The following is a 12465-nucleotide window of genomic DNA, read 5'->3' on the forward strand; positions in this document are numbered from 1 at the left end:
GACCTTAATGGCCTGAGGAGGGGCGCTTGGTGCCAGCCTCCGTCCCAAGCTCCTGGAGAGCACAGCTGACAGGGACCAGCAGACATTCCCATGGTGCTGGGCAGGTGCAGAGCGGCACGGCAGAAGGGTCTCTGGTCAGGACCTCCCAGCCCCTTTACATTCCTCGGCATCCATGTCCCCTTTCCCTCTAAGTCTCCACCTCCTCCTTCTCCTGCCCCTGTGTCATAACCTGGGAGTTGGGAACAGGGAGAGGGTGGGGGTGGAAGCACATGGGCTGCCAGCTGTCCTGACCAGGGCACAGTCCCTGCCAGAGGCCCAGAGGCCTGGGTGGCAGAGGCAGAGGCACTGAGGAGTTGGGGAACTTTTTGCTCCAAGCCTACAGATCCTAGAGAGGAACTGTCTCGGGGGTTGAGAGGGAGCTGTGCTTTCCCCAGAGGCTATTTTCAGGGTTGGGAGGGGAGCTATGTTGAGAGACCAGGCGTTCCTTCCCACCCAGCTGGCTCCAGGGGGCCTCCTTTCCCTGCAGGGCTGCTGTGAGGCCTCAGAGCCCCTGCTCCTGGCTTCTAGGCCTCTGGCGTGGGGAGGGTGGGGGGTTGAAGGTGAGGTTTCTGTCTTCAGGACCAGAGACCTCACTGCTCGTCCTGGGTATTTTCCCGGCCTGCCCTGCCACTCTGGAGCTCCTGATGGATGACCTGCAGAGCCTTCTGAAGGGTGGTGGGTGTTGGCTGCCTGCTTGAGGGATGGACTCAGGCCTTGGGCTGCCTCAGGTCACAGAGTTTTGGCTGTGTGGCCTGTCAGGGCCCCTGTAACGGCACAACATTACTGCTTTTCTGGGGTAAGGTTGTGAAATGTAGGCTGATGCTTCTTCATGCCCATCCCACTCCCAGAAGGGGCACAGTAGGAAGAGCAGGGGCTTCTGGGTAGGAATCCTGACTTCACTACTTCCTGGCTGTGTGACCTTGATTAAGGGACATTATCTCCCCTGAGTCTCTGCAGCCTTGTCTGTGCCATGGAGCTGGTTACACCTAGAGCACAGAGCTGTGGTGAGGATTGAGTCGGATGATGTATCTGAAGCCCTTGGACAGCTCCCGGCACAAATAAGTGATTAGCGTGTGTGAGCCCCTCTACTCCCCGATGCGCTCTTTCCCCCCACCCCCATTCACGCTTCTCCCTCAGGGGAAGGGGTGAGAAACTCAATGTCAATGTCACAGAAGTTTATAGGATGGCTCAGTAGCCAAGTGAGACCAGGACTACATTTCCATGGAGCCGAGAATCTCCAGAAAAAGCAATGAGATTCCTATGATAAAATTCCATAGTACAAGGCGGGAGGAGAGATCTAGGGGCCAGTGTACCTCAAATCCCAACAAATAGGCTATTATTTATCCTACTTAGGCACAAGCCCAGCGCTGATGCCCCCATCCCTGAAAGAGCTCGAATATGTGTCCTCTTGCAGCTTTGGCTGTGAGAACCCAGGCTGCCCTTACAAACCCCTGGGCTCTTCCTCCAGCCCCAAGGGCCCTCAGTCCCTCACTCTTCCGGGCTCAGTTCATGCCAGGAACCATCAAGTTCTGAGGGATGGTGCTCGGCTCCCCTCTTTCCTGGCCCAGAATAAGAGAAAATGCTCGATAGGGTGAGCAGGTTGCAGGAGGAGGCATAAAAGACACAATATTATTATCAATAACAGTAGCTCTGTGAATATAAAGTTATATATTGTTGATAACTGATAATCATCGCAGTTGCTCAGTGCTGGGTACCAGGAGAAGCTTTCTGTTGCAGCATCTGTAATATTGATGACCCATGCAGGCATTGTTAACTCCTCATTTGAGAAACAGCCTCAGAGAAGTTCTGAGACCTACCCTCTTGGATCTGGAGAAACAGGCCCATCTTCTTGGAAAGCTACCCCCAGCCAGTTACATGCCTCTCTGTCCTTCAGGCCTCGGGCCATCTGCAGTCCTGAGTCCCCCTCCATCACCTCCCAGTCCCTTGGTCCATCAACTGCTCTTAACTCAAGCAAGACTGCTGGCCGTGCTCTGCGCCCCTCCCCCACTCCCAGTCTCCTTCCATCTGCTTGGCTCTGTTTCTCCCAGGGACCTTTGCGAGTGAACTCTTCTCCGCCGCTCCAGTCAAGACACAGGCATCAGCATCAGACTGACCTGGGCTCCAAGCTTACCGTGCTGCCTGCTGGCTGTGCATCCCTGGATAAGTCACTTTACTTCTCTGAGCACGGTATCCTCAGCTATGGCGGCCACAGGGTTATTGGGAGGCAAAGCTGAGAGAAGGCTCCTTAGGCTTTCAGCCCCAAATCTGCCTTGAATTCTGTGAGTTGCCCCTGGACCCTTCAGAGAAATTCCCTCTTTTGCTTAAGCTGTCTTGAGTTGGACTTTTACTTGCTACCAAACCAAAGCAAACTGAAAATTCTTTGATTAATAAGCCTCCCATTACTTCCTGGATAAAGCCCAATCTTCTTAGCATGACATCTAAAGTCCTTCGCAATTTGACCTCAGCCTACTTAAAAAAAATAACTTTAAAAACAACTTTATAGAAATGTTTAAACACAAAACTCCGCTCATTTTAAGTGTACAATTGGATGCGTTTTGACAAGTACGTAATCAACCCCACAGTCAAGATACAGAACATTTTCATCACCCCAGCAAGTTCCCTCCTGCTGCTTTCCAGCTCGTCTGGCCAGAACCGGGCATCCCCTCAGGCTGAGAATGTGGCCCAGGATGGAAGGTTCTGGAGGAAACAGTTGTCTGTGGTGACTTAGGAGAAAATGTAGCTATCGTGTTAAGAAATTAAGTAGGTTATACATTGAGCCCTCATTAGTAGACTATTAAAATGACAAGAATGCAAATAATATCATCTTAAATTGAGGCTGGTAAAAGAAATGCTGGTCTGGAAATTACTGGTATTTTGCCTTGCAGGAAAAATGACAGTCAGCTTACTAATTCCCACTCTGGTCTGGCCCAGGGGAGGCCTCCCTCAATAAGAGTGCATAGAACAGATGGTGCAGCCCCTGTGGGAAACAGTCTGGCTGTTCCTCAAAACGCTAAACATAGAATTACCATATGAACCAGCAATTCCATTCCTAGGTGTGGACTCAAAAGAAATGAAAAACTATGTCCACACGTAGCAGTATTATCCATTATAACCAAAGAGTGGAAACAACCCAAGTATATATCAACTGATGGATGGATAAACAAAATGTGGTACAGCCATGAAATGGAATGTTATTCAGCTATAACGGAATTATGTAGTAGAGAACTGAACCTTGCAAAGTCGATTGCTGGTTGTCTAGGGTGGGGCGGTGTCGGGGGATGGAAGGTGAGTGCTAAAGGGCATGAAGTTTCTTTTGGGGGGGGTGATAAAAATACTCTAAAATTGATCGTGGTTGTCAGTTGCACAGCTCTGTGAATGTACCAGAAACTACTGAATTGTACAGAGTAAATGGGTGAATTTTATGGTATATGAATTATATCTCAGTAAAAATTTTATCCCCCCAAAAATAGTGTGAGTGGAATTGAAGCTCCTAGAAAGGGGACTTTGCTGTGTTCACTGGTGTGTCCCAGTGGCTGCAACCCCTCCAGGAGGACAGGTGCTCAATAAATATTGTGCAATAAATATGCCAAGTGACCCCTGGCACTGAAGCAGGGCCCTGAGGACTCCCAGTCTGGAATTTTCCAGACCACTCCCCTTTGCAAAAACAAGAGCTGTTCTTAGAGCATCTGTACCTCCACTCTGCTTTGGGACCCAGCCAAAAGGCTTAGCCAGATTGCGTTGAGGCCTGTGGCCTAAGAGTGAAGGCAAGACAAAGAGGATGGGAGGGACATCAAGAAGATTGACCTACTGTGTCCCAGGCATGGGGTCAGCCCCTCCAGCCTCCCATGGGTTAGCCCAAATACCCACATCATCAAAGAGATTCCTTGGGACGAAAGATTTGAGTCTGAGGCTCTCAGATCCATGGGCTGTGAGGAGAGAGCCAGGCCTGTCTCCTTTGGAAGGAGTCTCAGGCTTGGAGGAAAGGATATTGAATGCTCCAACCAAGCTCAGACAGGAAGAGCCAGGCTCAAGAATTGACTGCCACCATTTCTCTCTGAGACTCTCTGATCCCTCCCCAGATGCTTTGGCCCCATCTGGGGGGTGGCCTGGCCTGCCCTCCCTCATCCCCCTGGGAATGTGCAAGGAAGTGAAATTCACATCCTGATTCTTCATATTCTGTTACTCGGGCAAGATAGTTATCATGTGTTCACTCAACTAACGTCAGGCATCTGTTCTCCTCCAGGCATTGGGCAGTGTTCACGGGACAGGGAGTGAGTAAGGCACTGTTCCCTCTGCTGGAGTTCAGTCTAGCATAAGAGCCAGACGTGGGCATCACCTGCCAGAAGACCCCTAAACGCCGTCACAGCCGCTTGAGCAGAGCAAGAGCCCCAGGAGTCCAGAGCAGGGCAGGGATGGGACCAGAGAGGCCTCACAGAAGAGGAATTGCCAGAATTGGGCCTCAGGGGGGATTTTGCTGGGCAGAGGAGCAGAAAACAGCTCATTCCAGACAGAAGGAACAGCACAAGCAAAGGCAAGGTGTGTGTGTGGGGGGGGCGGGATGTGAGGGTGCAATCCAGGAGGCCACTGGAGTCAAACAGGTAGAGGGTCGGACAGGTACAATGATCAGGAACAGCAGGAAATGTGGCTGAAAAAAGTGGATTGAAATGCAAATGGCCAGAACAGGGGAAAGATAAACAAACTGTGATACATCTCACAAAGGAAGAGTACCACTCAGCAAGAAAAGAGAACAAATGGCTGAGTGGTACTCCATTAACAATATGGAGAAATGTCAAAAACGTGATGCTGAGTGAAAGAAGTCAGACACAAAAAGAACACACTGTTTGATGCCATTTATATGAATGGCAAAACTAAAATAAAATAGGCAAAACTAATCAATGGAGATCAGATCAGAGAGCAGCATCAAACTGCCACTGGCATTTTTCACAGAATTAGAACAAAAAATTTCACAATTTGTATGGAAACACAGGATACCCCAAATGGCCAGAGCAATCTCAAGAAAGAGAAATGGAGCTGGAGGAGTCGGGCTCCTGGACTTCAGACTATACTGCAAAGCTACAGTGGTCAAGACAGTATGGTACTGGCACAGAAACAGAGGTATAGATCAATGGAACAGGATGGAGAGCCCAGAGATAAACCCACGCACATATGGTCACCTTATCTTTTTTTTTTTTTTTTTCGGTACGCGGGGCTCGCACTGTTGTGGCCTCTCCCGTTGAGGAGCACAGGCTCCAGACGCGCAGGCTCAGCGGCCATGGCTCACGGGCCCTGCCGCTCCGCGGCATGTGGGATCTTCCCGGACCAGGGCACGAACCCGTGTCCCCTGCATCGGCAGGCGTGGACTCTCAACCACTGCGCCAGCAGGGAAGCCCTGGTCACCTTATCTTTGATAAAGGAGGCAAGAATGTACAATGGAGAAAAGACGGCCTCTTCAATGGGTGGTGCTGGGAAAACTGGACAGCTACATGTAGAAGAATGAAATTGGAACACTCCCTAACACCATACACAAAGGTGAACTCAGAATGGATTAAAGACCTAAATGTAAGGCCAGACACTGTCAAACTCTTGGAGGAAAACATAGGCAGAACACTCTATGACGTAAATCACAGCAAGATCCTTTTTGACCCACCTCCTGGAGAAATGGAAATAAAAACAAAAATAAACAAATGGGACCTAATGAAACTTAGAAGATTTTGCCCAGCAAAGGAAACCATGGACAAGATGAAAAGACAACCCTCAGGGTGGGAGAAAATATTTGCAGATGAAGCAAATGACAAGGGGTTGATCTCCAGAATTTACAGGCAGCTCATGCAGCTCAATGTCAAGGAAACAAACAACCCTATCCAGGAATGGGCAGAGGACCTAGATAGACATTTCTCCAAGGAGGATATGCAGATTGCCAACAAGCATATGGGGGAATGCTCAACATCATTAATCATTAGAGAGGTGCGAATCAAAACTACAGTACGATGTCATCTCGCACCGGTCGGAATGGGCATCGTCGAGGAAGCTGCAGATGGTGAGTGCTGGAGAGGGTGTGGAGAAAAGGGAATCCTCATATTGTTGGTGGGAATTTAAAAAATAATAATAAATTTTTTAAGTTTATTTTTTCATGTTTAATGTGAAAATGAAGATCTCATGAAGTTTACTTATCACAGTATTAGGCATTACTTAATATCAATTTTGATAGCTATAGTAACATCATCTAAAAATTACATGACGATTGGTGGCACGTTATATGCTTTTCAAAACTGCAGTAAAACAGAAATAACGTGAATGCAAATACATATTGCCGAGGACCTAGGGATCACACTCAAATGACTGGATGGCAAACTTTACATGTTAGCAAGATAAAAAGAAATTGCTAAATCTTTTTTTCCCCCTGTATTGAAATAATGAGTCTTAGATGACCAAATAACAAGATCCAAGATACCTTAAATCAAAATATTTACGAAAAGTTCAATAATGTTTTAGAGCAAACAAAAAACAAAAAGGTGAAATTAAGGAGATCATTTGTATTCTAAATTTAATTTTTTCTGTTGGTTCTTAGTTACAAGCATTTCGAAGACTCTTTAAATAATACTTTTAAACTCCTAGTTAAAATAAAATGAGGTGAGGTAATATTTAATTAAAGCAACAAGTTATACCAGTTATGTAAAAATATCTTCCTGTTAATTTCAGAGCTATTTTGTACCATTCAACAAGGAAGAAACTTGAGCAATTATCTCAAGATAATGCTGCGTCATCAGCGGAGCAGTGGCGAGATGCGGTCGTGCGAGACTCCTGCAGACTCGTGCAGGGAGAGGGGAACGGGAAGGAGGTGTTTTTTGTTTTTTTTGTTTTTTTTGCAGTACACGGGCCTCTCACTGTTGTGGCCTCTCCCATTGCGGAGCACAGGCTCCGGACGCGCAGGCTCAGCGGCCATGGCTCACGGGACCAGCTGCTCCGCGGCATGCGGGATCTTCCCGAACCGGGGCAAGAACCCGTGTCCCTTGCAACGGCAGGCGGACTCTCAACCACTGCGCCACCAGGGAAGCCCAAAGGAGGTGTTTTGACTGAAGTTTTGCTGGCAGGGAACTCCCTCCTGTCCCGTGATCCCCAGACCCAGGAGGAGGAGGACAGCTCCCTTATCGTGGTATCACAAACTAACAAATGCCTAATGTGTCCCTTTCCCAGCTCCCCCCTCCAAATGGGGGTGCCTCTAAGAGGGATGTTAGCCTCACATCAGACCCAGGAGAAGCAGGAAGGAATTTGACGTTGACTTAATAAAAGTGTCTGATGAATAGATAAATGACAAGGACCGACTCTATAGGGAACTACGTTCAATATCTTGTAATAACCTATAATGGAAAAGAATATATATATATAACTGAATCACTTTGCTGTACACCAGAAACTAACAGAACATTGTAAATCAACTGTACCTCGATTAAAGAAAAGAAAGAAAAAGATGTCTGATGAAACATTATATACATATATATAACTTAAAATTCATAAAAAGAAACATCTTTCATCATGCGGATCAGCTGTTTTTGCATGTCCCTGTGTAAGGAGAGGACCGTCTCTCCCCTGAGTGAGGGGACGGAGCTGACTCCTCTTGAGGGCATCAGCTCTGCCCCTGCTCTCAGAGGCTGTGCCAGGGACAGCGAGGACCAGAGACCCTGGAGCCCCCAGCTGGGCGTGGCCAGGGGCCAGTCATGGACCTCTCTGGGCCTCCGCGTCCTCAGACACCAAATGGAAGCCCCCTTTGCAGGGTGGGCACTAGAGAGCACAGATGGGGCCATCAGTTCTTGGCGGCCTCTTCTCTTCCCTTGGGTGTGAGGGCACATTCATCTGCTCTCCTCTGGGTTCCCTCAGCTCTTCCTGCTGCCCTGAGTCCATAGCTACCTTCTCAGGCAAGAGGCCTTGGGGGTTGTCTCTGCATCCAGCTGCCCGGCAGTCCTCACCTGTCCACGCCCCAGCCCCAGTCTAATGACCAAGGGCCTCAGGCCACATCTCCTGCTGACGATCCCTTACATGCACTTATTGCCAGCCTTGGCTGTCCGTTGGAATCCCCTGGGGAGCTTTTCAAACTTCTTTTGCATGGCCCCGCACCCAGAGCCTGCACCCGTGTTAACCAGTACCCACTTGATGACAGGCGCTGCGCTAGGTGCTGGAGTTACAGCGGTTAATAAGATATATTCACCGTCTTCAAAGAACTTCACAGGTGTGGAAATAGGTATTTATTTAGTGCAATAATGAACATTTCAAGAAATATCTATCAAGAGGTTATCTCTTGGATATCCCTGTTGGCAAGAAGGTTTTTATCTCCTTTATGAGCAGAGCGGAAAGTGGTCTCCTGAGATACACAGATTGATGGAGTTGGAAGGGAATTTAGTTAACTAGTCCCTGTGCCCCAACCTCCCATTTTACAGATGAGGAAACCAAGGCCAAGAGGCTGAGTTTTCTGTGTGGGAGGAGGAAAGCGGTCTCCGAAAGCCAGAAGGCTCTTGCATTGTGGCATCCCCCGCCAGGTGCCCTTGACAGCTGCTAAGCTGTTCTCAATCCAGTATCTGATGCCAAGTGAATAAAAGATTTAGGGCGCATTAGTAAAAGTATTTTAATCAAGTCTAGATAAATTCAAGATTAGATTAAGCTGTGATGGATAACAGCTAAAGATTAGCAAGAAAGGTTACAAATTGTTTCTAGGTATTTATTTCTTTTAAGGCTGATGATTATATGTATAATCTTAATCTAAGTCAAATTTACATGTTATTTAAGTTCAGCTGTTTTTGTGAGCTATCATATTTTTGTAAGTTGAAGAATAATTGATGGAAAACTAAGCAAATCTCTTTACTAACCAAACCTACTAAGCCTGGCTCTGCCACTAGCTTGCTGGGTGATCCTGGGCAAGTCATTGAACTTCTCTGGCTTTCAGTTTCTTCATTTATAAAATGAAGCTAATAATAGTAGCTATGAAGTGAGGTGCAGCATGTATAGCAGAGCCCGAGGCCAGATGACCTTGGGTCAAATCCCAACTCTACCACTTAGCGTAATGCCTTTGGGTAAATTGCTTAACCTCTCTGCACTCAGTTTCTTCATCTGTAAAATGGGGTGATAGTATTCCCCGCCTCAACATGCAATTATGAGGCTCAAACAAATTAATACATGTAAAGAGACTGGAACTGTGCCTGGCAGTGTGCTTACAAATGGTGGCTCTGGTGGGGATGATGTTTAGAGCTCAGAGCATCAGCCCACAATTGTAGGATAAAATTTAAACTATGAGCAAGGTCTCTGAAAATCGAAGAATGCAAATTTAACCAGTGGGGTGAACTGTGACTAAGCAGATGCTCTAGACTCAGGGGAAAGAAAAGATGCCCTGCATTTATCCTAACCCCAGCCTCCTTTCACTCCTTCATCTTTGACCCTCCCCCCATTCCTGCCCTGTCCAGGGTCTATAGGGGCACTCAAAGGCACTGTTGGCGTCTCCAGCAATGGACACTGGGTTTTGGGGTTGGCTAGCAGGACTTCCTCCCACTCCCAGGGTCTGCACTGCCTTTTGCGAGCTCGTCCTCACTCTAGTGATAAGCTACTTATTCCTGGGCCCCTTACATGGTCCCCACAGCAAAGTCCTTGGCACCTTGGTTGGGCACTGGAGGAAGAGGATAAGAGAGGTGGGTGGCACAGATAGGGCTTGGCAGGATGCCACTAATGGGTGTGTGGGCAGCAGGAAGGGGACATGCTTTCTGCACCAGATACCTGGGGTTTCAGAAGCCCTGGGGTGAACCACCGCCTTCCCCAGGAGGACCTGAGGCCAGTTATGGGTACATCAGACAGCCAGAGACAGAGGCGAACCACCCACTTCCCAGCTGGCACCTAGTGAGAGCCTACTCAGACCTACTCCCAGAAAGGAAGTACATTTATGGGGCACTTTCTGTGTGCCCGGCACTGTGGCAGCCACTCTATGTCCTCTCCCAAGGTGGAGGCTGTTATCCCTATTGTGCAGATGAGGAAATTGAGGCTCAGAGATGTTATGTAACCGGCCTAGGACACGTACACCACGTGGCGGAGCCAGGATGTCAGCACAGAACCGTCTAGTTCCAGAACATCCCACCCCATGGGGTTGTGGCAGAGTAAAGCAAGAAGGCAGAGCAAAGTGTGACTGTTGGGCCAGGGGTGGGGAGTGGAGAGAAGGGCCAGGAGGCTGCTTTCGGGAGAGGTTTTGCACCTCCAGACCAGCAGTCTAACGTGGGTGCAGGGCAGGTTGTTGTGTGTCTGGTGGTGGTGGTGGTGATGGTGGAGGACGTTTCAGGCTGTCTTGAGGTTGCGACGGGAGCAAGTGGTCAGGACACTTGGTCCTCCAGGGAGGGTTTGGTTTGGTCCTGGAGAGGAGGCAAAGCTACCTGTCTAGATGCCCTGTTGAGACTGGGATTGAAGAGAGGGTAGGGGCGCAGCTTTTTCTTTAGAAATTTGGTTTCCAAAGTGGGGAATGCACCTAGGGGTGCATCAGATGATCCTTTAGGGTGTGGTAAGAAAATATTGGAACTTCTATTCATAGTTTAAAAAATAATCCTGAAAAATTTTTGGTGCGTGAATGATTTTTAATATACATATTAGTTCAATAGCATAAATATAATACATAAACATAAATATACATACAGTGACGGTTCCAAACTTTATTTATTTATTTTTTTACTGAGAGCTACAGCCAATAGAAAAGGCTTCCAGAACAAGACTGGCGAGTTGCAGGGGTCGGGGAAAGAGATCGGAGTGGGTGGGTGTAGAAACAGAGACTGGGGATAGCTGTTGGCGGCCCCTGCTGGTCACCACCGGAAGTGCAACATCACTCAATACAGCATCCTTCAGAACACCCACTCCGAGTTTTCTTTCTTTCTGTGCCTTGAATCCCAAAGCCTTGGAATGAATATCCACCAGAGGAAAACCTTGATTTTAGGGGAAGCAGAGACACTGCCTGCACCCTTGTGACCTCTGGGGCGGGGGCAGGGAGGAAGACAGAGCTAAATACAGACCCCAGAGGGAGAGGACTCTTTCCCCTCACTCCCCCCATGCCCCCCGCCCAACTCCCCCACTCCCCCTTACTCCCCCCCACTCCCCCATCCCTCGGCCAGAGGGGCAGCCCCTAACTGCCATGGGATGCACTGTGGACCCCTCAACCCTGCTTCCCGCCCCAGCAATTCTATTTCCCACTAGTAGCACCCTCATTCCTTTGGGGCCCTGCTTAGAACACTTACTGCACCTCTGTTATGACATTCAGTTATACCGCCAGAAAGTGATTTTTGTGTCTGACACCACCCCTCCCCGATCTCCACCTTCAGGAATCACTGACGCTGGCGCTGAAGCTGGTATCTGACTCACTATCACTGAAGCTGGCACCCTATCTAGAACAGAATAAGAGCATCCTGCTCTGTAGCAGGAAATGTTTCTCCCTTCTCTGTAACCTCATGGGGCTGTTGTGAGAATCGAACAATATATCAATTGTAAGATTCTGAACAGATGTGAGGAGCTGGCATTCTATAAGGCCCTTATAAGGGAGATGCTTGTTGACTGACTAATGGGGGGAGGCAGCTTGTAAGGGTAACGAATTGGGCTCCAGCTTCCTAGAGGGCCAAAATCTGGGATCCCACCTTGTCCTGGTGACCTTGAGTGAAACTGAAAGTTTGCTGTGTGTTGCTATGGGGTAATAGTCACGTGACTGAGAAGAAGTAATTAATATTTTGGAGAGATTCAAGATCCTTCCACTTCCCAACCAAACGCAAATAGCCAAGTGCTTCACTGCCCAGAGGTGGACAGGTGAGAGTGGACAGTAGCCTTCATAATGGGAAAGGGACTTCTTCCTGAATTGAATTAGGAGGATCTTCTGGCTTGAAGGCAGAAGAGAGGGCTGGAAGCATAGTGCTCCAGCAAGCTCTTTGGTTGGAGACAGAAGCCTGCAATTCCAGTCCCCGCCATCTGGGGTCGCTAACCAACGTTCTTCTCCTTCCTCAGTAACAAGGGCAGAGAGCACCAAAAAACATCAGGGTTTTCAGTCGAGTTTGGCCTGGTTCTGTGCCTCTTCCTTTTACCGATACCCAAACCTCTCCGGAGCTCAGGGGCGAGTTGAGTCTCCTGGACCCGGGGATCAGTCCCATTCTTCCAGGATGGATTTCCAAGTCAAACCCATTTCTGAGATTTCCAAGCAAGTTTCCAGGATGAAGTTCATTTCTGATCTTAGGAGCCCTGCATGTTCTAGAGGGCAGCTGGAGGGGTTGGGTGATACTGCGGCCAGAGTAGTACCGCGGCTGGCCCCGAATGCTCCACGCACTTAGCGAAGGGTGGTCTTGGGGCTGAGCCTCCTGTATTCCAAGGCCAGAACTAAGTGCAGGTCTAGGGTGGAGCCAGAAGCCGGGCGAAGGCGAGCAACTGGATTTA

The sequence above is a fragment of the Delphinus delphis genome, chromosome 19 (assembly GCF_949987515.2).
Source record: "Delphinus delphis chromosome 19, mDelDel1.2, whole genome shotgun sequence".
NCBI classification, from domain to species: domain Eukaryota; kingdom Metazoa; phylum Chordata; class Mammalia; order Artiodactyla; family Delphinidae; genus Delphinus; species Delphinus delphis.